This window comes from Ceratotherium simum, unplaced genomic scaffold (genome assembly GCF_057802395.1).
Source record: "Ceratotherium simum simum isolate JZ-2026a unplaced genomic scaffold, ASM5780239v1 HiC_scaffold_64, whole genome shotgun sequence".
Taxonomy (NCBI): domain Eukaryota; kingdom Metazoa; phylum Chordata; class Mammalia; order Perissodactyla; family Rhinocerotidae; genus Ceratotherium; species Ceratotherium simum.
The window spans coordinates 26,911-50,000 of NW_028261280.1; the positions used below are offsets into that span (position 1 = coordinate 26,911).

General features: G+C 36.5%; 1 long non-coding RNA gene across 1 annotated transcript; it reads left to right on the forward strand.

The window, feature by feature from the left end:
• Window positions 1-1,161: 1,161 nt before the first annotated feature.
• Window positions 1,162-21,100, forward strand: LOC147911136 (uncharacterized). Its single transcript, XR_015551529.1, has 4 exons — window positions 1,162-1,298; window positions 10,509-10,572; window positions 19,549-19,644; window positions 20,881-21,100. It is a non-coding gene; the product is annotated as an uncharacterized LOC147911136 (long non-coding RNA).
• The last annotated feature ends 1,990 nt before the right edge of the window (window positions 21,101-23,090 follow it).

A 23,090-nucleotide genomic window follows, 5' to 3' on the forward strand; every position in this document is an offset into this window, starting at 1 on the left:
TTATTATTCTGTCATTCTAAAAGTATATACATTATATTAATTATGTGTGTGTAGGGTGGCAGTTGGGAATATATATTGCCACTTGAGAGGGATCTTGAGATGAAGGGTAGGCTAGATGCACATATTCAGTTTGTCTTATTGAACCAAACATGATGACTAAATTAAAAACCCTATAATCAGGACCATAGCCCACTTAAGATATTGCCTTTATTAAAATGACTAAAGTTTTATTAAATAAGAACTGACTGTAATCTTTGCTTTCCGTAGTTACTTCTGAGAGCGTAAACTTCATCAAATATTTGAAATCCTTACATGGAAGCTGTGACTCCTGACCTGTTGGTTGGAGCCTACCTCCAAGTGCAGCTTTGAGTTTATAAGAATGGGTACCTAGGGGCCAGCCCGGTGGCGCAAGCGGTTAAGTGCGCACGTTCTGGTGCGGCAGCCCGGGGTTCGCCGCTTCGGATCCCGGGTGCGCACCGACGCACCGCTTGTTAGCCATGCTGTGGCGGCATCCCATATAAAGTAGAGGAAGATGGGCATGGATGTTAGCCCAGGGCCAGTCTTCCTCAGCAAAAAAAAAAAAAAAAGAGGAGGATTGGCATTGGATGTTAGCTCAGGGCTGGTCCTCCTCACAAAAAAAAAAAAAAAAAAGAATGGGTACCTATACCTGTCGAAAAGGCAGGAGGAAAATTAGATTCCAGGAGTAATAGACTCAAGACTCCTGGTTTATTCAACATGGGACTGGCTCGTTGCAGAACTGAGAAATACCTTTTTATCTCTCAAGTTTTAGGCTTATTTAACATTTCATATGGCTATTTTAGATTCCAAATATTATTATCTAGTATAAAAGAGTGCTTTATGTTTTTCTTAATTCTTAAGATGCACAGTAGTCATGAACAGTAATAAGTGTATCATTGAAGAATTATCGTTGGAGCATTGACAGGATTTAAATTCTGTATCTGTACGGTATAATATTAGGTTCTCATTTTAAGCTTTATATTTGAAAAGCCAGGTATAGCAGAATATTAATAGTAATGTAATAATCACAAGAGTTTCAACATGGTAAAAAAGTGCTAGTAGGCAAGTATGTATTTGGTTTTCAAACGGTATCTAATTGTTCTTATCAGTATCAAAAGATCCTGTTACTGCATGTGTCCTTATGTTTTATTTCATTTCTTTTAGGTCTCTTTTATTCAAAACCTTGTATTTTGTGTAGGAAGAGTTTACCGTGTGCCTGATTTTGGTGTCTGGGAAAGAGGAAGCAAATATAATAATGGCAGCACAGAGCTACATTCGAGGTAATTTGTTTATTTCTAAGGGTTTTTTTTTTTTAATTTAAATGTGTGGAATTTGAATATGAATAAAAATCAAAAGTATTAGATGGGAACTGTGGTTTCTATGTTAATGTCATCTCTTTTTTTTTTTCTATGTGATGCAGATGAAATTCACTTAAAATTAAACCAAAAGAGTCTGCTCTCAGTGCCCATAAACAGATGCAGGAAAGGAGCAGGGTGTCTTTCCCAGCCTCCCGTGGTGTTAGTACATGCATATCAGCCTCCAGTCCACGGCTTGACCTTGCTGCTCAGCCAAGTCATTTTCTTTTTCCTCTTTACAATGACACTCTTTGAAAGATCAAGGAAATTAAAATTGCCAAACGCCTATGTATATACATTGCATGTAAAATTCCCTTCCATGTTATAGAGCTGATTTTTGTCCTAATCAGAGATACTTATACCCTTCATATAAAACTTAACATTCATTGTTTTCTCTGAGAGGTGTGGTCACCATCTTGAGCTGTGGTTTAGGGGGTTTGAATAAACAAGAATAGTTGATAACTTATGTTAGTAGTTTGTGAATTTCCTTTACTCCTTAGGGTTAGGGAAATAGCTTTAATGACTGATTGCACCTTTCAGATGTTGTAAATTTTTGCCCAGGAGGTCATCTTTTAACTAAAAAGTGTAGCTCAATGAGTCCTATCCATTTCACACTAAAAGATTTAAGAATTTAAAGGTGATTAACTATAGGTCAGTTTAGATCATTGAGACTTGAAGTAGAGAAACAGTTTAAGAAACACTGGTTAAGAGGAATCCACAGCTGTATATTTTTTTGGGTAGAAGAACTAATCACACAGAAAACTAAGCCAATATAAGATATAAACTAAGATATAGAAACTGGCTCCAGGTCTCTAGCTGTGTATCATCTCCATGCCTCAGTTTCTTCATCTATAAAATGAAGATAATAATAGTTTCTACTTTATAAAGTTGTTATAATGATTGAGTTAACATATATGTAAAGCATTTGAATACCTGGCATAAGTGAGCACTAGAATACAAGTGTACTCACATATTTAAGAATATTTTAATAACAAAGATTAAAACAAAAAGGACTTCAGTTAACTCTGGTTAACTAAAATACAAACATTTTTCTGTAAGTTTTATGATTCATATGAGGCATTTTTATAGTACACAGCAGAATAGTAGCAATCAGTGAAGAAGTCAGTGAAGTGGAGAAATAATTTGTGGGAAAGTTCAGTTCAGACATTAAACAAATTCTGGCAAATATTAAAAATAGGAAGATAATGTTATATTTCAGCCATAATCCAAATTAAGTTCTCAACATTTTCCAGATTATCAAATTACAAGAAAGAAAGTGGATTTGATTAGAAAAGGTGATTTTTAAAAATTTACCTTTTTAGCATTTATGATTTATCAGAACTTTTATCTGCGTTTTAATAACCGTTTGATACATGCCAATGTTATCCCACTGACATTATTTTCAGTATAAAATATTTGGAGTAGGGTTTTTTCTGTTTATAAAAAGTGTAGCAAACTCAGAAAGAACCTTGGGTGAAAGATACCATCCTAGAAAGTGAAGGTGTTGGAAGGTTTCTAGTGAAAAAACAGGCTCCAACTTGTTTTCTTGTAACTAAGATGCAATCCTTTAATTGAACCATTAAGGATTTTATTTCAAGGCTTGGAAGATCATTATATGATGTTCTTTGCTACCTTTTGCATGCAAAATTAATCTTAATTGTAGCAGGCCAATTATATTCAAATGGATGGGTAAGGAAGTTTGCCATTAGGTTTGGATGATGGGTTTTATACATTTAACATTGATCTTTTAATTTTCTATGGTATAACACTTTACAATTCTCCATAAGAATTTTAAACATTTTTTTCAAATGTGTCTGACCTCAGATCTCCACAAGCCTTCTTGGATGTGTCACCTCTGGTGCCAAAAGGGTCTATTTTGACACTGCAGGCGGACTTTGGCACTGATGGACGCAGTGATAGCGGTAGTGGTGGTAGGCCAGTATCTTTCTGTGCTCAGGCCTGGGTAGTGGAATGTGGAGCTGCTGCTTAGCCTGTTGCTGCTGTAAGACATCCCAGAACTGTCTGTGCCTGGTTGGATCTGATCTTTACTGCTTAGTGCAATACCCTGTTATATCCTTAAGCTGTCCTCCTCATTTCAGACAGCCTGAAGTAGTATACAGTAACTCTTGCTATAAGTACCCATACCACCCTTTTTGCCTTCTGGCTTTCTTTGCCATTCTCCCTCTAGCTGTGTACTATGCAGTCCTCCTTAGCAGGAGTCAGAGAAGAGACAGAGCACAATCTGACTGTTGCCTTGGTGCTCACTAGGGCCTTGGCCAAAGCGACTGGCTTGGTGAATGTTCCTTTCTTCCCTTATCACACTGGGCACATCCCTTCTAAGCTGCAACTTGGTCAAAGAAGGTTACCACCCCTAGGCCCCCAAAACGCACACATAGTATTCTGAGGTCAGAGCCTCCCTTTTCAGCATCCATTCTCAGTGATCCTTTAATAATTGCAATCTGTGGCACTGTACAGTTACAGAATATATTTTATTTAGGTCAGGCAGGGAACATTATTGCCTTTTATACGGGAAGAAACTAAGGTTTAGAAGGTTTAGCGATCTCCCCCCGACCCTGCCCTTAAATGATACAACCCAGTAGGTAGTAGAACCAGAACTGGATTCCAGGTGCTTGGCCTCCAAGTCCAAAGTTGTTTCTGCTCTTTCATGTTGTATTTTCAAGTCTTAAAAAGTTTTTCTAAAGTTTGAAAGAACAGTAGGGTATATGCTCTTGGTGAAACTGTTATAAGTTTCAAGTATATCTTTGTTTAGTAATCAGTACAGCTTGATTCAACTTAATGCTTTGATCAGACCCTTCCTGATCTGCCCTTTTCAGCCCCAGGTTTGCTGGTATCCCTTTTAGTCCAAGTTTTTGAATTATTTAGTATTTCTTAGATAAACCCTAGAATTTTTTTCTGAAAGGTGATCTCTCTACATTTATCTGAACCCCATTCTATCAGCTGCCTCACCCTTTTCAGGGCTTTAGGAAAAGGATCCATTGCTCTAGGCTCACTATGATTTTCTTGAAATGTTTCCCAAGCAAGTGTTCCCTGCTTTCCTGGTTTTTCTGTTGACTTGACTTTCCTCAAGTGACATGCTCCTTTCAGTTTCTCCCAGGGTGTCTGGAACTCTGTCAGCTAATTCTCCTCTTTTCTCTTGTTCAGTCTCTAAGTCTTTAACAAATGCCTATGTATTTTAAAATCCTATATTATTTGATTTAATTACATTTTCCTCCATATATCTTTTTGGTACCTATTTATTGTAGCACAAATTCTTAACCCCCAGAATTACGTATCCAAGTAGTCTTCTCAGCTGCTCCAAGTTGAATTAAAGTATTTTAATCTTTATATTTCCCCTTCCTCATTTATGTGAGGATATTCCTACACCTTGGGACTAACTTTAAACCAAAATTCTTTGTTTTGGAGAAGAGATGAGTCATCTATAAGATGTGAATTGAATCTTCACCAAGACTAACTTTGAATTTTTTGGCTGTTGGGAAGAAAAAGGAAAATTGTACTTAATAACTTAGTAATGTGGATATCTGCCCAAATAGAAAGAAAAGTTTTTGAAACATTAACTCCTAAATAGAACTTTCTATTTAATAGCATAATTTCCTTTTTTACTTTGTTAAATCTTATATTTGCGGTACAAAGAAGACTGTAGAAGCAAAGAGAATTTAGAAATTTAGATCTGATTTTTCAGTTTTTTTTTTTCCACGGTTTTATGTTCTATTCGCTTGGCTTTTCCAATAAAGAAAGCCATCACTAAAATATCAGATAAGTAACCATCATATCACCACTTTACTCAGTTTAAGATGCTTTTAGTGACCATTTTATTCCACACAGTGCTTGTTATTTAAAATAACTACTTAATCTTCTTAAATCGTTTTTGATGTTCCAGTCATTGAACTATGATAGAAGCAGCTATCCCTCCGTTCTGCTTCATTTTATATATTTTTGCTGTACTGAACAATTCATCAGCACCCATTAAAACTATAGTCCTGTCAAGTCCTTGCTGTTTCAGGGGATATGATTGGGTGGCTCAGGGAGCTAAAGCACAGTGTTAATGAGCAGGAGGATGTGAATTTAGTTCTCATGCTTGTCAATGAATTTTTTGGATTCTGTGGTGGGTTATCAATCACTGAGTCCAAACCCATCATCTTTTCTAGAAAAGCTTTGAAATATGCAACAAACCACTTTTATTACAAACTATCTCCCAAGCGAACATCACTTCATTTTAGCCCTGTTAAATGAATGTTGAGGTAACACTTTTCAAGAATCAGATTGGTGAATGTTCTACTGGTAGTATTCACCTAATATTAATATATTCAATAACTAATTATAGAGTAATTTATTTTCTGAGAATGTCTTGTGCTAGTAAAATATTTTTAACTCTTAGAACAGTATGTATTATATTTGCCAGTAAAATGTAAGATCACATTAGGAGTATGTTTGAGTTTCTAAATAGCCTGCTGTAGCCGGAGATTTAAATAACCAGTGGATAATAAAGTAACATATGTGTGAATTTCAGTTAAGTCCAATTATTTAACCAATTGCATTGGGAAAGAAAGTTAAAAGAGAAAGAGTTCCACATTTACTCTAGTCCAGGTACAGTGTTTGTTTTTTTTTGCAATGCTTTATTTAGAAGACAATTTCCAAATTCATCCTTTAGCTGTCATGTTAAAGACAAAACCTTGACTTAGCTACATTGTGTATCTCCTCCAGTGCAGTATTTCTTTTGGATATTTGCCTTTTGAATAATTTATTTATTCTCGCTTCTCAAAATACTACAAACAGTCTTCATAACACATGTACCTCACACTGTAAGTGGAGGTTTTCTGGTATTACTCAGTTAAATGCATGTAAATGTTTGTGCGTTGGGGGCTATAAGGGAACTCCTAGGACATCAGGAACACATTCTTAAGCAAGAACACCAGTTGACAATGGATGTTTTTGCATGAACTATCAGAATAGATGACCCCTAGGGGCTCTCCTAACCCTTAGGTTCCAGGAGTCTAGAATTCTTATGCAGGTACTATTTGGTTTCCATTTGGAGCATGCAAGGCTGAGTATGATTGGCCTACTTATTCTGGGTATGTGATAGAATTAGGAACCTGACTTAGGTTCTTTTCTGGTTACCTATTGTTGCCGATAAACTACCCCCAAATTAGAGGCATAAAACAACAACAATATTTTATTAGTATTAACTCTCATAGTTCTGAGGGTTGCTGGGCTAAGCTAGGTGGTTCTTGCTCAGGGTCTTTTATGCATTTTCCATCAGTTGTGGGTGGGGTTGGAGTCAGCTTGATGGCTTCCTCACTCAGGTATCGGAATGTTGACTGGAACCTTGGCAGGAGCTGTCTGCCACAAGACTTATATGAAGTTTTTTCATATAGACTTCCTCACAACATGGTGGCTGGGTTCCAAGGTCCAGCGTCACAAAAGAGAGGGCCAGGTGGGGGCTGTATTGCCTTTTATGACCTAGCCTTAGAAGTCATGCAGTATAACTTCCACCACATTCTATTTGTTAGAGTCAGTAAGACCAGGCCATATTCTAGTGAGGGGAATAAGACTCCACCTCTTGAGGGGAAGACTGTCAAAGGATTTGCAGACATGTTTTAAACTGGCACATATTTTTCACTTGGACTTTATTCCTTCAGGTTCCAGGCCTTGTCATTTCTCTGTTTTCTTTTTCCTACCTTCCTGTGGGTTCTTCAGCATTTTTTAGAATTGCGTATTGATTTATCTGTAATGGTTTTGAAGGTATCTTTTTGTATAGCTTTTTAGCGATTGCTCTAGGTATTACATTATATATATAAACTGAGTGTATCGCGGTCATTATTTCACCCACTGGAGGCAAATATAGAAGCCTTACCTCCATTTATGTCTTGTTACCCTCCCCCATTTATATTATAGTTATCATAAATATTTTTCCCACATGCATTTAGAACCCACAGTGTTACAACTGTTGCTGTAATTGTCAACATAATTTATAAAACTCAAGAGGAGAAGACAAGCCTATCGTGTGTACCCATATTTTTGCTTACTATATTTTTTCTTCCTTTTTGATTGTTCCAAGGTTGATTGGTTGGTTGCTTGCTTGCAATCATTTTGTTTTGAGAACTTACTTTAGTCATACTTTTAGGGTAGATCTGCTGGTGACAGATTTCTTATTTTTCTTTCATCTGGGAATGTCTTGTGTAAATAAATAAACAAATAGGATATATTTACTGGTATAAGATTCTGGGTTGACAGTTCTTCTGTTTCAATGCTTGAAAACACTTGCACCACATCCTTTTAGCCTTCATGGTTTTTGGTAAGCAATTCATTGTCATTCCATTGTTTTTCCACTATAGGTAAAATGTTGTCCATGGCTACTTTAAAGATTTTTTTCTTTGTCTTTAGTTTTCAGAAGTTTTGATGTGCCTAGCATGGATATTTTTATTTTATTCTGATTGAGTTTCACTCGGCTGCTTGAATCTGTAGCTTTTTGTCTCTTGCAAATTGGGAAGTTGTCTGCCATTATTTCAAGTACTTTATTTTTAGCTTTGCCCTTTTTCTTCTCTCCTTGAGGGAGTCCAATGACATGAATGTTAGATCTTTTGTTATAGCCCCAAAGGTCCCTGAAGCTCTCTTCGTTTTTTTTTTCTAGTCAATTTGTTTCTCTTTTGTTCTGATTGGATAATTTCTATTGTTTTATCTTCCAATTTGGTTATTGTTTCCTCTGTCTCCTCCATTCTGCCATTGATCCTGTCCACTGAGCTTTTAATTTTTATTATCGTAATTTTTCACTTGTAAAAACTTTGTTTACACTTTTCTGTTTCTTAGCTGAGGCTTTCTATCTTTTCATTTGTTTCAATCATATTTATAATTGCTCATTGAAGAACTTTTATTATGGCTGTTTTAAAATCTTTGTTAGATAATTTTAACATTGCTTTCGTCTCAGTGTTAGCATCTATTGATTGTCCTTTTTCATTCAGTTTGGCTGGGTCTGGTTCTAGATATGATCAGTGATTTTTGATTGAGATATGGACATTTTGAGTATTATGTTGTAACACCCTGAATCTTATTTTCACTTTCTATTTTAGCTATATTTTTTTGGCACCACTCTGCCAGGGGAAGGGGGCAGGGTCATCACCTCATTACTACTGGGTGGGAATGTAAGTCTAGGTTTTTCTTTGATATCCAAGATGGAGACTCTTCATTGTTGCTGGGTCTAGTTGGGATGCCTAGTTCCCCAGTAGGCCTCCACTGATACCTCCTTGGCTAGGAAGGATAGGAGTGCCTCATTACTCATTCCCAGTTGGCCTCTACTTACGTAACAGGGAGAGGATATGGCCTCTTTGCAGCTGGGCATTAGTGAAAGTACTGACTCTCCATTGGACCTCCTCTGATGCCATCCCAGCAGGAAGGGTAGGTTCATCTCATTACTGGCGAGCAGGTGTGGAAGTCTAGGCTTTCCGTGTGTTCTCCACTGACGCTGAAGTGTGAGGGGGAGACTTCTTAACACTCATTGGTAATGAAAGTCTTGGCTTCCTTCTTGGACTTCTCTGACATCACATGGCAGCTGAGAGGGTTGCAGGTTGGGTGCAGTTCCTTATTATAGACTCAATGTAGAAGTCTAGGTTCCCCACTAGCCTTTACAGGAGTGAGTGGGGGTAGGGCCACAGTTTTCTTTTCTTGAGTGGTTCTTCTCTAAATTTTAAATTGTCTAAATTTTGAGTGGTTGTTATCTATTGTGTTTTGCTAGGCTATCCTTTTCCTGGTCCTTTGGCTAGAGAGAGCAGGCTTTTGTTGGGGCTTTTTTTAATGCACCTACTGGCATTTCCTGGTTTTTGGCTTCTTTAGCTCTAAGTCTGGTATATTGGAGGCAAAAAGGAAACTCAGGGAACTTACCAAGTGTTGTTCCTAGAATCCTAAGGCTCCTAGCCAGTCTGCCTTTCCATCTTTCTGAGCCTTTTTATTTTTGTTATGTGATGTCCAGGGTTTTTTGTTGTACTTAGTGAGAGAAATAGGGAAACTTATGTCTACTCCACTTCCCCATCCATGTATTTTAAAAGGTTTCCCACCTATTTACTATCCTGTATTAAAAGTAATGCATACTTGAGAACATTTCATGTAAACAACCCATTGAAAATGTAGATAATGATGATTCGAATAGCTTAGAACAGTGGTTCTCAAATTTAAAGTGCATTTAACCCCCTGGGGGGCTTTTTAACACTGATTGTTGGGCCCCACTCCTGGAGAGGAGTGAGAACTGGCATTTCTAACAAGTTCCCAGATAATGCTACTGCTCTGGGGACCACACTTTGATAATCACTCCTTTAGAGAAATGCTGAAATGATGACAGATCATTAATTTTAAATGATATTAATGGCATATGCATTTGCTTTTAATAAAAACAGAAAAAAAGCAATAAGTAAAATAAACTGGATATTAGATCTAAAATATTTAAGTGTTATTTATAAGATGACAGTCATATTTTTAATGAAATTTGGGTCTTCCCATTTTCCAGCACTATTGTATGTGGCATTTGAGAGGGCAAAGGAGTACGTATTTTATTATAAACAGAACAATATAGCAAAGAATGAGAGGTATGATGATTAGTTGTTTTGTGAGCATAAAGTAATGCCTATTTTATTGGACTCTAAGCAAAGAGTATTTGAATGGGTATATTAAACCACACTCTGTGGTAAGTGTATGATGTGCAAGAACTTTTTTTAAGGCTCAGAGTTGATGTCAGAAAAGCTCTTTTACATTGATCTGAGGTAATGATGCGCAACCTTGTTATTACTGTGCACATGTCATTATAATATACCTTCCTCTAAAGTTCATCTTTTTTTTCTTGAGTTAGTGAATATAAATGATACTGGAATTAAAACTACTCCCATCAATAGTATGACCATTTGCCTAGATCAAGGTGAACTTAGAAATATTTTTCCCAGAAGATCACTAACTATAAAAAAGAGAAATTAAAATAGTGAAATGTCAGACTGCGATCTCTTAGACATTATTCTCCCTACAGAAGTTGTTCTAAGTTTTAATAAAGAAACTTGCTTGTGAATATTCATCAGATAATGGTTCTTATTTTGTAGCCAGATGTATTAGAGTTATAAAGTATTTCCTTTTCTCTTCTAGCTCTGTTGGCTTAGCAAAAGCAGCTCTAGAAGCAATTACTGGATTCAGCCTCTTTGGCAACCAGGTAAAAAAAACAGCAATAGTAACAATAAACTGTGATTGTTTTTTTGAATTATGTTTTTAATTAATTTGGCCATTCATTAACCAAGTCATTCCTTATGATCAGAGAATGTCTGAAATTTGTGTGGCAGACCATGGTTGAACAGACTTTCCTTTGAATATGATTTGCCAGTTAAATTTTAGTTTTCTAACTAAAAAACATTGCTTAATTAGAAAGAAAAAAATATCTTCATAAAGAATTCTCATTGTCTTTGTTCGCTAGCTTTTTCCTCAGGTCTCTTGTTGAGCTTTCACAGTTTTAAATATTCCTAGCCTTATATAGCATATATTTTCCATATTAGTTCTCATGTTGGTTTCAACTTAATGTAAATCTTATGTAGAGGGGAATTTGTGTTATATGTGCAGCCAAAGAATTGGAATTTTTAATCCTAGCTTAATCCTCAACTGGCTGTAATTATATGTGTAAATCTCATTTTCTTTGGGATAAAAGAGAAATCCTAAGGGTTGCCTTAAATTTTCTTAAAACAAGATCTTTAACAAGTTTCTGCACCCAATCAAGTGACCATGGATTGAGTTGTCAATGAAAGGGAATAAAATGTAGGAATACAGGTTATTACTTTGGATCAGGAAGTAGGCTAATTGTCTTTAGCAATTTTTGTAAAGATTTTTAAGATGGGAGGGCAAAGGAAGTTTCCAGCTGATATTATAATTAACCCTAAGCTATTAAAATGCTTGGTGGTCTAGTGGTTAAGATTCAGCACTCTCGTTGCTGTGGCCTGAGTTCGTTTCCTGGTCAGGGAACCTCACCACCCATCTGTTGGTTGTTATACTGTGGCACCCATGTGTTGCTGTGATGCTGAAAGCTATGCCACTGGTATGTCAAATAGCAGCAGGGTCACCCGTGGTGGACAGGTTTCAGGGAAGCTTCCAGACCAAGGCAGACTAGGAAGAAGGACATGACCACACATTTCTGAAAAAATTGGCCATGAAAACCCTATGAATAGCATTGGAGCATTATCTGATACAGCACCAGAAGGTGAGAGGATGGAGCAAAAAGACCAGGCGGGGTTCTGCTCTTCGGTACACAGGGTCACTAGGGGTCGGAACGGACTTGATGGCACTAAAAACAACAACCAATTAAAATGCCGAGTCAGTAAAAATACATTTTAGGAAGTTATGCAGATATGCAAAAGGTAACATGGTTTTTGTTATGGCAATTATAATACTATGTACCCGAAGTCTTGAATTTAAGAAAGTTTTAAGTTGGAGTGTTATAGTACAACTGCCTCTCTTTCACTCCCTACATCCACAAACTCACTTCTGTTCTCACTCTAACTTCCTCTTGGAGGATGGACTCTGCTTACATCCAGGACATAAAGAATGAAGAATGAACATAGACATGAACGGATTGGGAAGAGGGGAGCAGCACCTTATTTTGGGTGCCCAAGACTAAATCGCCCACTTCCCACACTCTTCCTCCTCTCTCAAGACCTCTGGCTGGAGAAATGGAGAGATCAGAGCTCATGGGGATTTGAGGGGTGTGAGCCTATCGAAAATCAGGATTATTAATATTATGCCTCTCCTGGAGATTCTTGGTGCCTCTGGCACTGATCTCTTGGCTTATGTCAACATTTCTTTCTCACTGGAAGAGTCAACATACTCATGGAAGTCCCACATGTATCCTTCAGTACTTCTCATTTCCTTTTCACCCTTGCCTCACTCTCAATACATTCATTTAAATTAGTGTGTACGTGTGTATGTATGAATTTGTGTGTGTATATGTCTGTGTTTGTGTTTGTGTATGTATATAGGTATATTAGATAGATAGGTAGGTGGGAAGGAAGGAAGGAGTATGGCATAAAGGTATAAAGGCATAAACATGGCATAAAGGTATGGCATTGTAGCATTATTTACGATGGCCAAGATATGGAAACAACCTAAGTGTCCATCGATGGATGAATGGATAAAGAAAATGTGGTAAATATATATACAATCATGCGTCGCATTGCGATGTTTTGGTCAACAATGGACTGCATATATGATGGTGGTCCCATAAGATTAGTACCATGTAGCATAGGTGTGTAGTAGGCTATACAATCTAGGTTTGTGTAAGTACACTCTGTGATAGTCATACAATGATGAACAGCATACAGTGTGCCTAACAGCACATTTCTCAGAACATATCCCCATCATCAAGTGATGCATGACTATATAATGGAACATTATTTAGCTATGAAAAAGAATGAAATCTTGACATTTGTGACAACATAGATGAACCTTGAGAGCGTTATGCTAAGTGAAATAAGTCAGACAGAGAAAGACAAATAGCATATGATCTCACTTATATGTGGAATCTAAAACAACAAAACACCAAGCACATATATACAGAGAACAGATTGGTGGATGCCAGAGGTGGGGGGTGGAGGGTGGGTGAAATAGGAGAAGGGGGTCAAAAGGCACAAACTTCCAGTTATAACATAAGTCATGGGGATGTAATGTGTATCATGGTGACTATAGTTAATAATACTGTATTGCATATTCGAAAATTGCTAAGAGAGTAGATCTTAAAAGTTCTCATCACAAGAAAGAAAATTTTTGTAACTATGTACGGTGATGGATGTTAACTAGACTTATTGTGGTGATCATATTGCAGTATATACAAATATTGAGTCATTATGTTGTACACCTGAATCTAATATAATGTTATATGTCAATTATACCTCAATTAAAAAAAAAAGAATGGCATTGTATTTGGAGTCAGGAGACTCACTGTATGCTCTGTACTCCCACCAGTGAGTTCTGTGACATTGGCTAGTTGTTTACCTCTCTTGGCTTCCTCATCTAAAAAAATAGGGATAATGATACTAGGACCTAACTCAGAAGGTTTTCATGCAAATAAAAAGCTTAGCATAGTGCTTGGCAAAGATTAAACCCTCAATAAATATTATCTCTTGTTATTGTTAATGAAGTACTGGTAATGTTAAAGAAGGGAAATGAAGAGATTGGACTGAAAAGCCTCTAGAGTGTATCTCAAGGAGACTTAGAGGAGTCATGGACTAAATCAATAGTGTTACAGCAGCAGTCTGGAAAGATACAGGTCTTGCTCTTCTGCCTTCCATGGCATACCAAGTAGTGTGCTGAATGGAGTTTTGTGTCTAGGTTGGACGTTATAAGGTATTGGTCAGCTCTTTTTTGCAATCGTGCCATCTCCTTTGATGTCCCTGAGTCTTAGTGTATGTTGCTTATGTGTCTGGTATATATACTACATATATGCCTCCACCTACATAGAAGCCCACACGTATACATGCTACCTTTCCTAACTACCCATCTTTCAGGGCTCTGTCTTCAGCCTACTTTTCCCAGGAAGCTTTCATAGATCTCTTAGCCATAACTGTAAAAGCACTGAATTGCTCTACTATACTTTCTGATTCTGAGTTATAAATATACTGCTAGAATTGTTCCTCAGCCATAATGTCTCAGTCTTGGCTGCACAGTGGAATTATTTGCAATACTGATTGCTGGGCTCTACCCCTGGAGATTCTGATTTAATTGGTCTAGGGAGAGACCTTGGCCTTGAGATGTTTCCAACTGCCCAGGAATTGTAATGTGCAGCCAAGGATGAGAACGACTGCTCTAAGCAGAGTTAATATTGACCTTGGTTAGCTCATGTCCGTTCCCAGCAGAGCTGTGTGCCAAATGTTTGCCGAGTTGACTATTCGTTGAGTATTTTGGATGGAAATATAGATAAATAATGTCTTATTCCTTTAGCCACATAGATGTCACATGTTGCAAGTGGAGCTCTCCATCTTCCCTTTTTTTGGATAATATCAAACAGTATCCTAGTTTTACCAATTCCCTTTCATTTTTGTTTCTGATGTGGAGAATTACAGAAACCTGACTTTGTTAATGTTAAAATTCTCACCTCTACAGCAAAGTTAAAAATATACCTGCTAAATAGTAGCACATTTAAGAGTGCATATGATCTTTTCAGTGTTTAACCATTTTATCATATTGCTCCATGTACTTCAATGGGCTGTGGTCTAATTAAAAGTCAGTGGCTGGGAAAAGAACTGATATAACAAAGAAATGTTTTTATTCAAATGAAAACCTATAGAAACCTCCTCAAGATTTGAGGGATTTCAGATCAGATGAATATTCTCAGCTATTTCCAAAAATTGTTGATGTAGTGTTTTAGTAGACCTGATCATGTGTCTTTAACTAAATTAATTTAGAGCTTTGAAAAAGTACACCTATTGATCGCAACTCAGACAATCTTAGATCTTTGGAGCTGGAAGGGCCCTTCTCTCAAAATGAGTGGTCACAGAGTTGAGGTGGCTTTTCACTGGTCATGCAACAAAGAGGCAGAACAGGAATTAAACCAAAGCCACTTGGGAATGAATCTGGAATATCAACTATTAGTACAGGAAATCTTAAATCTTGAATGCTTTCTACCTTTAGAGGTGAGAACTGTGCATTTGCTTTTGAAAACTTTTAAGCCATTTTCTTCTTTTTTAAAAAATTTAGTTTTCTTTATTGAGGTGTAATCGACATATTAGTTTCAGGTGTACAACATAGTGATTCAGTATTTGTATATATTATGAACTGATCACCATAATAAGTCTAGTTAACATCCAAACCCACACGTAGTTACAAATTTATTTTTCTTGTGGTGAGAACTTTTAAGATCGACTCTCCTAGCAACTTTCAAATATGCGGTACAGCATTGTTAACTGTAGTCACCATGCTGTATATCACGTCCCCATGACTTATTTATTTTATAACTGGAAGTTTTTACCTTTTGACCACACTATTTTCTTCTTAATTGTTGAACTTCTGAATGAGACATCCACTTGGCAAACAGCGTGAAAGGCTTGCCTTTTGCCCTTTTTGTGCTTCAGTGTATGAGATAAGACAAACGTTAATTTTTATTTTTACGGAAAATTGTTGGGTGGAATAAGCTTTTAGCTTTGATAATGGTTATTATGTGTTCTTACACTTCCTTTCTTCTTTTTTTTAAAATGTCAGACTTGTCTTATTATTCAAGGAAAAATCCTTATCATTTAAATCTTCCCTTTGAAAGCAAGTTATTTTTCTTTGGCAGAAAATATCTAAGAAGAAAATGTGATAAAATGGCCTAATTTCTTTAGTGATAAGTTTATAATAAAGGCTAATTTGGAGCATTTAGAAACATACTCATCAATATGAGAATCACATATTTCATCATACTTTCAAATATGTTCTCTATAAGTATAGTGACATATATAATATTTAAGTGATATTTGACAATATTTAAATAATAATTTTCAAATAAATTATAATTCACACTCAGCAAATGTCATAGACATGCTAAGCAACAGTTTTTTGGTTCCTGGGTCTGAGTTGCAGCTCTCCCCTTTCTGAAACCCTGAGAATTACTACTCAGGTTCATCTCGCTCTGTAGTTGGAAAGTTCTTTTAATGCATGTGAGTAGAATCTTCTGTAGAAAAGAGAAGCATGGCTTGTGAGAGGGGCTGCTGGAAGCTACTGTTGGGCCAGTAAGTAAAAGTTGACTATTTACATGCCCATTGCCACCACAGCCATGGTGCAGAGGGGTAATTCCCATCAGTAAATATCCTTTCTGTAAGAATACTGCTCTCCAGGCTCTGCCACGGAGCTCAAGAACAGCTTAATGCTGAACTAGGGAAGAAAGTCTCCTGATCGTAGTTTTGTGGTATGATTTTGCTTTCAGAAGAATAGAAATCATGTATAGTAGATATACTGAGTGGTTTCATCTTCTTTTATGCTTTGATGCTATATGGCAGCAAGCCTATTAGCTCAGGTTCAGAGAAGTGATTGATGGGGTAAAGAAAGGCCCAGACAATCCTTCAAATCATTTCACTTTGAATTGAGACTAAAGAGATCAGCAGTGTCTTATGGTCATAGATGTCACCCTTGGCTTTAGGTACCATCTCAAAAGTGTTTGTTGCAGTCATGGAGTCTGGGTAGATGGTTCAGTGCAGCTCTTCCCCACCATTGCAACTCAAGTCCCCATGACAGTGGTTAGGTTGAATCATCTTCTAGTGTATTTACTAGAAAGTAGTCATAGAAACTCAGTTTGGGAATACAGTTTGAGCTATCAGTCTTAAAATATGCTCTGTAGATGGAGTCAGGATATTATGGTAGAGTTGTGATAATTTCAGGAAATGGAAGATGAAAATAAAATATACAGTGTTAATCAGATACTTTGGAGTGACATATACATATAAAACATCCTTTCATATTCCTGGTTTTGATTGGAGAAATCACAATACTGACAAATGAGCTGAGGCCAGAATCTAAAAGGCAATGACTAGAGAAATTGCTCATGTTATGCAGAGCATTCAAAGCAATGCAGACGTATCAAACTTCCTTTGAAATTTGCAGGCATAAAATTAATGTGTCTGATGATTTAAAGTTGGTGATAATTAATTCCGTAAGTAGGGTCTCCTTGATGACTTTCTTAAAAATTTGCTTCTGAACAGGAATAGGTGCCCATGGTCTTAGGTGAATTTTATGGTGAATTTTATCTTCCTGTGAATCTTGGCCCTATGCCTAAGCATGGTATATTTTTTAAGAGGACAGCCACACAATATAGTTAACTAGCATTTGCTCTCACTGTTAAAATCCAGTAATATTATGAAATTATTTTTCCCTTTGTGCATATTTCTTAGAGGCTGGCAGAGGAAGAAACCTGAACAAATACTTTGATGAATTTAGATAAATAAACCATTTATTCGTGGCCAGAAAATAGAAGTTGGCTTGTTTATATTAATCAGATAATGGCAAGAATTGCCAAATTTGCTGTTTCACTTCATTATTTATAAATTACACTAGTTAGATTTTATCTTTTAAAAATTCAGTTCAAGGCAGACTGATTTGGCATGCAATTAACTTTATTAATTATGAGCCTAAGGATAAATTATAAGTCCTGTTATTTTGTGTATTCACAGGCTCCCAACATCTCATACCTATTCATTTCTCTGATGTTTGTTCTAACTACCCTGCCTGCTCCCCTTCCCACAAAAATTCAGATCCTAGCTTTGGTCCTTGCCTTCTCCATGAAGTATCCCAGGTTCCCTATTTTGTTTTTTTTATGTTACCTTTAGAGATTTATTATCATTATTATTCTCTCATCTAAGCCACTCACTTGGTACGTAGGCCCATATCTTGGTACATCGTCATGTATTGCCTGCCATGTGCAGTCTTTTTGTTTTGTTTAATATTCATCTGGTTAGGACTGAATATCACCTGGGTCAGCTCCTTGAGAGCAGAGGTCAAGTTCTATCTTGTTTTCCTCAAAGCAGAGAACACATTACTCTGACAGTGACAGATACCGCATGAAGCTTTGTTGAATTCAATTTTGTCAGTGGATATGAAAACTAGGGAATTTCAAATAATAGAAAGGACAGTTTAGCGTTAATCTGGTTGTTGAATGACAGCCTCACTCATTTCTTCTTCATTTATTAATTTACTCGTCAGAGTTAAAACAGATGTAAGAAATGACATTATGAATGAGAAATCATTCTATTTTTTTTTTTTTTTTTGGTGAGGAAGATCAGCCCTGTGCTAACATCTGCCAATCCTCCTCTTTTTTGCTGAGGGAGACTGGCCCTGGGTTAACATCTGTGCCCGTCTTCCTCCACTTTATATGGGACGCCGCCACAACATGGCTTGCCAAGCGGTGTGTTGGTGCGTGCCCAGGATCCGAACCAGCGAACCCCGGGCCGCCGCAGCGGAGCGTGCGCACTTAACCACTTGCACCACCGGGCCGGCCTGAGAAATCATTCTATTTTATGAGCTAATACTCATGTATGTACATGGGTTAACAGGAAAAATGTACATATAGTGAGTCTGATATTTGGAGGTAGGGCCTAGTACCACTAGACGTTGAGTTTCAGTCTAGGTGATTGATTTGAGGTATTTTAGTTTCAGAGTGAATGCGTCTTTGAAGTTGGTGAGAATTGGAATGATAGTTCTCTTCTTCCCTTCCCCATGTGTTTTTCTGAGTATTCTCTTATAATGGAAGCTGTATTTGTATTCCAGTTTCATTCTCTGTGTTTTCAAAATGTTTAGCTCCCCAGTAAAAGAACAAAGCTATGTTTACTTATGGCTATGCTCGTAAATATGGAAAGCACTAATGGCTAAATATTAAATTTTTTTAACTTGGTTAGCAGACCAATTGACATTTTTTGTTACACCTGTCTTTTTGTTCAAGTTTTTTGGCTCTTACTTGAAAGATATTTTTTATTGTGGGAAATTGTATAACTTAGTGGTTAAGTTGTGGGCTTCTGTGTTAGAGACTTGATTTTGAACCCGTGCTCTGTTAAACTAAGATTTAGCATCTTTTTCAGTAAAATGGGGATAATAATCCTCTATATATGGGGATTAAATGAGATAATCCATGTGAAGCATAAAGCACAGTGCCTGACACACAGTGAATATTAGCTTTTATTTGCATTTTTATTATTTGAGATTCTCCTGTCTCTATATTTTAATCAAGTAGTTTTTATATCTGTAATTCTAGATTGTATCTAAATTGCTTAGTTTGATCATATAATCAACATTCTTTATTAGGACTGTACAATTCAGATTTTGTGAACTCAAATTGGTTCTTGTTTTATTCCTTGTCAAAAATGTGAGTAAACTATTTGTATTTTTATTAACATAAATATCCTTAATTGATTAGTTATCTTATAATCAATACATTTTGATTTATAAGAAGACTGAGGAGAAATAGGGAAATGTAAAAATAACATTTTTTATGATTATAAAATGAATGTTTATTGCAAGAAATATGGGAAATGCTGAAAGTATAAAAAAAGAAAATTAAAATCTTCTGTAATGCCACTCTCAATGCAACCAATGTTAGTGTTTTTGTGAAATTTCTTACAGTCAAAATGCCCAATGTTCTACAAGTCATTTTTTCTTAATTTAGGAAATGTTTTTCTCTTTCTCGTTCCAGGGCTGTTCTTGTTCGGTTATATTTGTGGATCTCGATGCTCACAATCGCAATAGGCAAACTTTGTGCTCACTCTTACCCAGAGAATCAAGATCTCATGTGAGATATTTTTATAATAAATTAATATGAGCTGTCGTTTATGATTGTTATGTAATTTTGTTTACTTTTCTAAGAATGTGTTCCAGAATGTTAGAGGTTGCCAGCAGAGAAGAGAAGAGAGAATAGACGTTGCCTCTCACTTGCCTGGTCTGTGGAGGTCTTGTTCAGGAAGTGAGCAGAGCTGTGGACAAAGCTGCTTTGTCTTTCGAGTCTTTTGTAGAACAGGAGAAAAGTAGACCTTTTATTTTTTCAGGAGAGAGTAGCAACATTATACCAAAATGAATTTTTTTGTCACAGAATATTAGAAAAATATTTTTTATAATTTATATTCCTTTTGAATAAAATTATTTTTCATGCTTCTTTTCTCTCATTCGAGTCACAATTTTTTTTGTCTGATAAACTTTTATATGCCTGTAGTACGCAATTGCGGATTTTTATAGGGGTTATTTATGGCTCTATTCTTAGAAAACACTCAAAATGGAATAATTTAATTATTTAAAAATAACTGTTTTATAGAAGTAATGCAGGATTATGATAAAAGAAAAACAAAACCCACAAATAAGCAAATAATAATAATATAATATCCACTCGTTATTCCACCACTCAGTTATAATCTTAGGGTGACAAAATTTGTGTTTATATGTTTTTATATATTTTTATATACATATATACTTTTCATTTTATAATACTGGGAGAATATTGTTCATAATATTTGATAATCTGGTTCTATGAATGGACATGTTTCCAGATCAATAAATGTTTCTACAATATAAACTTTAATGGCTGCTAATTTACTTATCTAATTGTTGGACATTTAGATTGTTTTGTGTTTTTCACTGATACCAAAAAATTGTTATGAGAAACTAAGTTTTAATGATTAGTTATTGGTGTTAAATTTTTACACACTGCTTTAATTAATATCTTAAAGTTTGAGTCCAGTGTTGAACCTTGAAAATACTCCTTATCGGTGAATAAAGTTTTATCTCCTCTGTAAGCTTCACTAAACCATACCATATAAGCGTCTGTGTGTCCCTTGCAGCACAGCAATCTCACTGTCAGTTGAAGACTTTTATTGACTTATTTATTGACTTATTTCTTATTTATTTACCTTTTATTATCTATTCCTTATTTATTGACTTATTTTTACCGGCTTTTCATCTCCATGATTCTCCTTGGGCTGTGTTGATCATATCACTGCAGGCACTTACAGTCCCTTCTTTTTTTTATTGCTGCCAGAACACAGATGCTGCCCTGCTCCCCTGCATCACTTATCCTGCATTTGCCCTGGATGATGAAGTTCTGTTTAGCCAGACACTTGATAAAGTGGTTAGAAAATTAAAAGGAAAATATGGATTTAAACGTTTCTTGAGAGATGGATATAGAACATCACTGGAAGATCCCAACAGACGCTACTACAAACCAGCTGAAATGAAGGTATCAAAAACTATTCCATATCAGAGCATAACAGAGTGGTCAAAAGCACCGACTGAGGAGTCAGACTTCTTGGGTTTGACTTCTGGCTCTGCTACTTACTAACTGTCTGGCCTTGGGCATGTTAATTAACCTCTCTGTGTTAATATTCTTCATTGGTAAAATAATAGTACCTACTATTATTGGTCCTATTATTGAGGTTCTTGTGAGGATTAAATGAGTTAGTATATATAAAAATGCTTAGATTGGTGCTTCGCACATCGTAAGCACTTGATAAGTGTTAGATCTTACCACCAGTGAAGCCCATTTGCTCATGTGGAGCCATATTGATTCATCGGGTGAATAATTCTTCTTTCACACTTTCAGAACTCTGCCTGCCTGTTTCATACCATTTGTCTCATGTAATAGAAAATATCTATTTGTGATCCAATTTTCAATCTGTTAAGCAAATGCTCTTTTTTTTGTTTCACTTAGACACTTCCCTTTGAAATATAGTCCTCTAAATAATTAGTTTTAAAATATTTTCTATTTCAAATATACATATGTATCACTATATCTAGATTTATACTAGGTGTTTTTAAGCTGTCCAGAAAACTATAACACCCCCCAAAAATGTAAGTGTGCCTCCACATTGCTGAATACAATTAGTGGGGTAGATTGAAAATTATTTTTGTAAGCATTGTCATAATTTTGACTCATTCACTGAAGATAGGGAAAATCCCATGAATCTGTATACAAAAAATGTCCAGGCACCATGGTACCTTGTAATTTGTTTGACAATTAAATACTCTTTTAAAATTTAGTATACACTTAGTTTTGCAGAACAGCGAGACACACTATTTATCATTTTATTTAATTTCACAACTGACTATCATTTGGGAGCATTAGGAGCCATCGTATTGTGTACATCTTTGAAACCTTACAGCAGTCTGTTAGATTGGGCCAAAAGATCTGTTTATCTCTTAAACACCTTGAGATGTTTCTTTTCTATTTAATACCTTTCCTGTGCTGATTTACAGCACTTACATTTGAACTGGACCCCCTGTAACTACCACCCTGCATACTTTCATGTTTGGATCAGTCCAGCAGGCTCTCTCTATTTCCCACCTGTTGCTGAGCACCACTGAGAAAGGCCACAGCAGTGTGGATAGACGCCACCCCGGATTTAGGACATCCATCTTAGTTCAGTTCTCATCATTGCTTTCACTGCTTGTTAGTTCTGCTATGTGACCCTGCCAGGGACTCCTCTTATAAGCTTTTCAAAATTTTTTCCATTTGTACTCAAGTTCCCAGACTTGACTTCTTACTTTCTACTTGTTAGCCTTACATTTCTGTTTGGCCTCCTCCACTGCGTCTATCCTTCATCCATACTTACCTCCATCTCTCTTGTCTCCCAGAAGCTGCTGTCTGTTCTTCATTCTAAGGCTAACCCTCCATATGTACACCCCATCCTGTTCTCTTTTACTTCCTAGGATTCTTGCTGTATCATTTGTCTTCTTCCCTGATAGATAGGTGTCTGTTTTTATCTCTTTCTTTTTGTCTCCTCATCTTCCCCACTTCTTCCTTCCCACTGTTTTGCTTCCCCAACTCAAATTAGCTTCTTTTTCTTCACATAAACACAATGAAGTTCATCATTAAAAAAACAAACAAAAACTCTCCCTCACCACTCACCCCTGTCTGCCTCCCATCGCCTCTCTCTTTGTGGCTACACTTCTGAAAAGCATGGTCCATTCTAGGTGTAGTACCTCGTTTGCCTCTACTCACTCCTTCACCTTATAACCCTGCTCCTCTTCCCAGTACTTCCGGTAGCTGTGCTGGCTTCAGTCAGTTTAGGTCACTGGGTCATAGTGGATGCTTTTCTGGCCTTATTTCACTTATTTCCTTGGCATTTGGGTGTCTTAACTGAGTTCTCTTGCTTGGAAGGTTTTCTGTGACCCCATTCTCTTCCTGACTCTGCTTACTTCTCTCACTGTCTTTGTTAGTCTCCTCTGCAGGTTCCTCTTCTTCCACCTCTT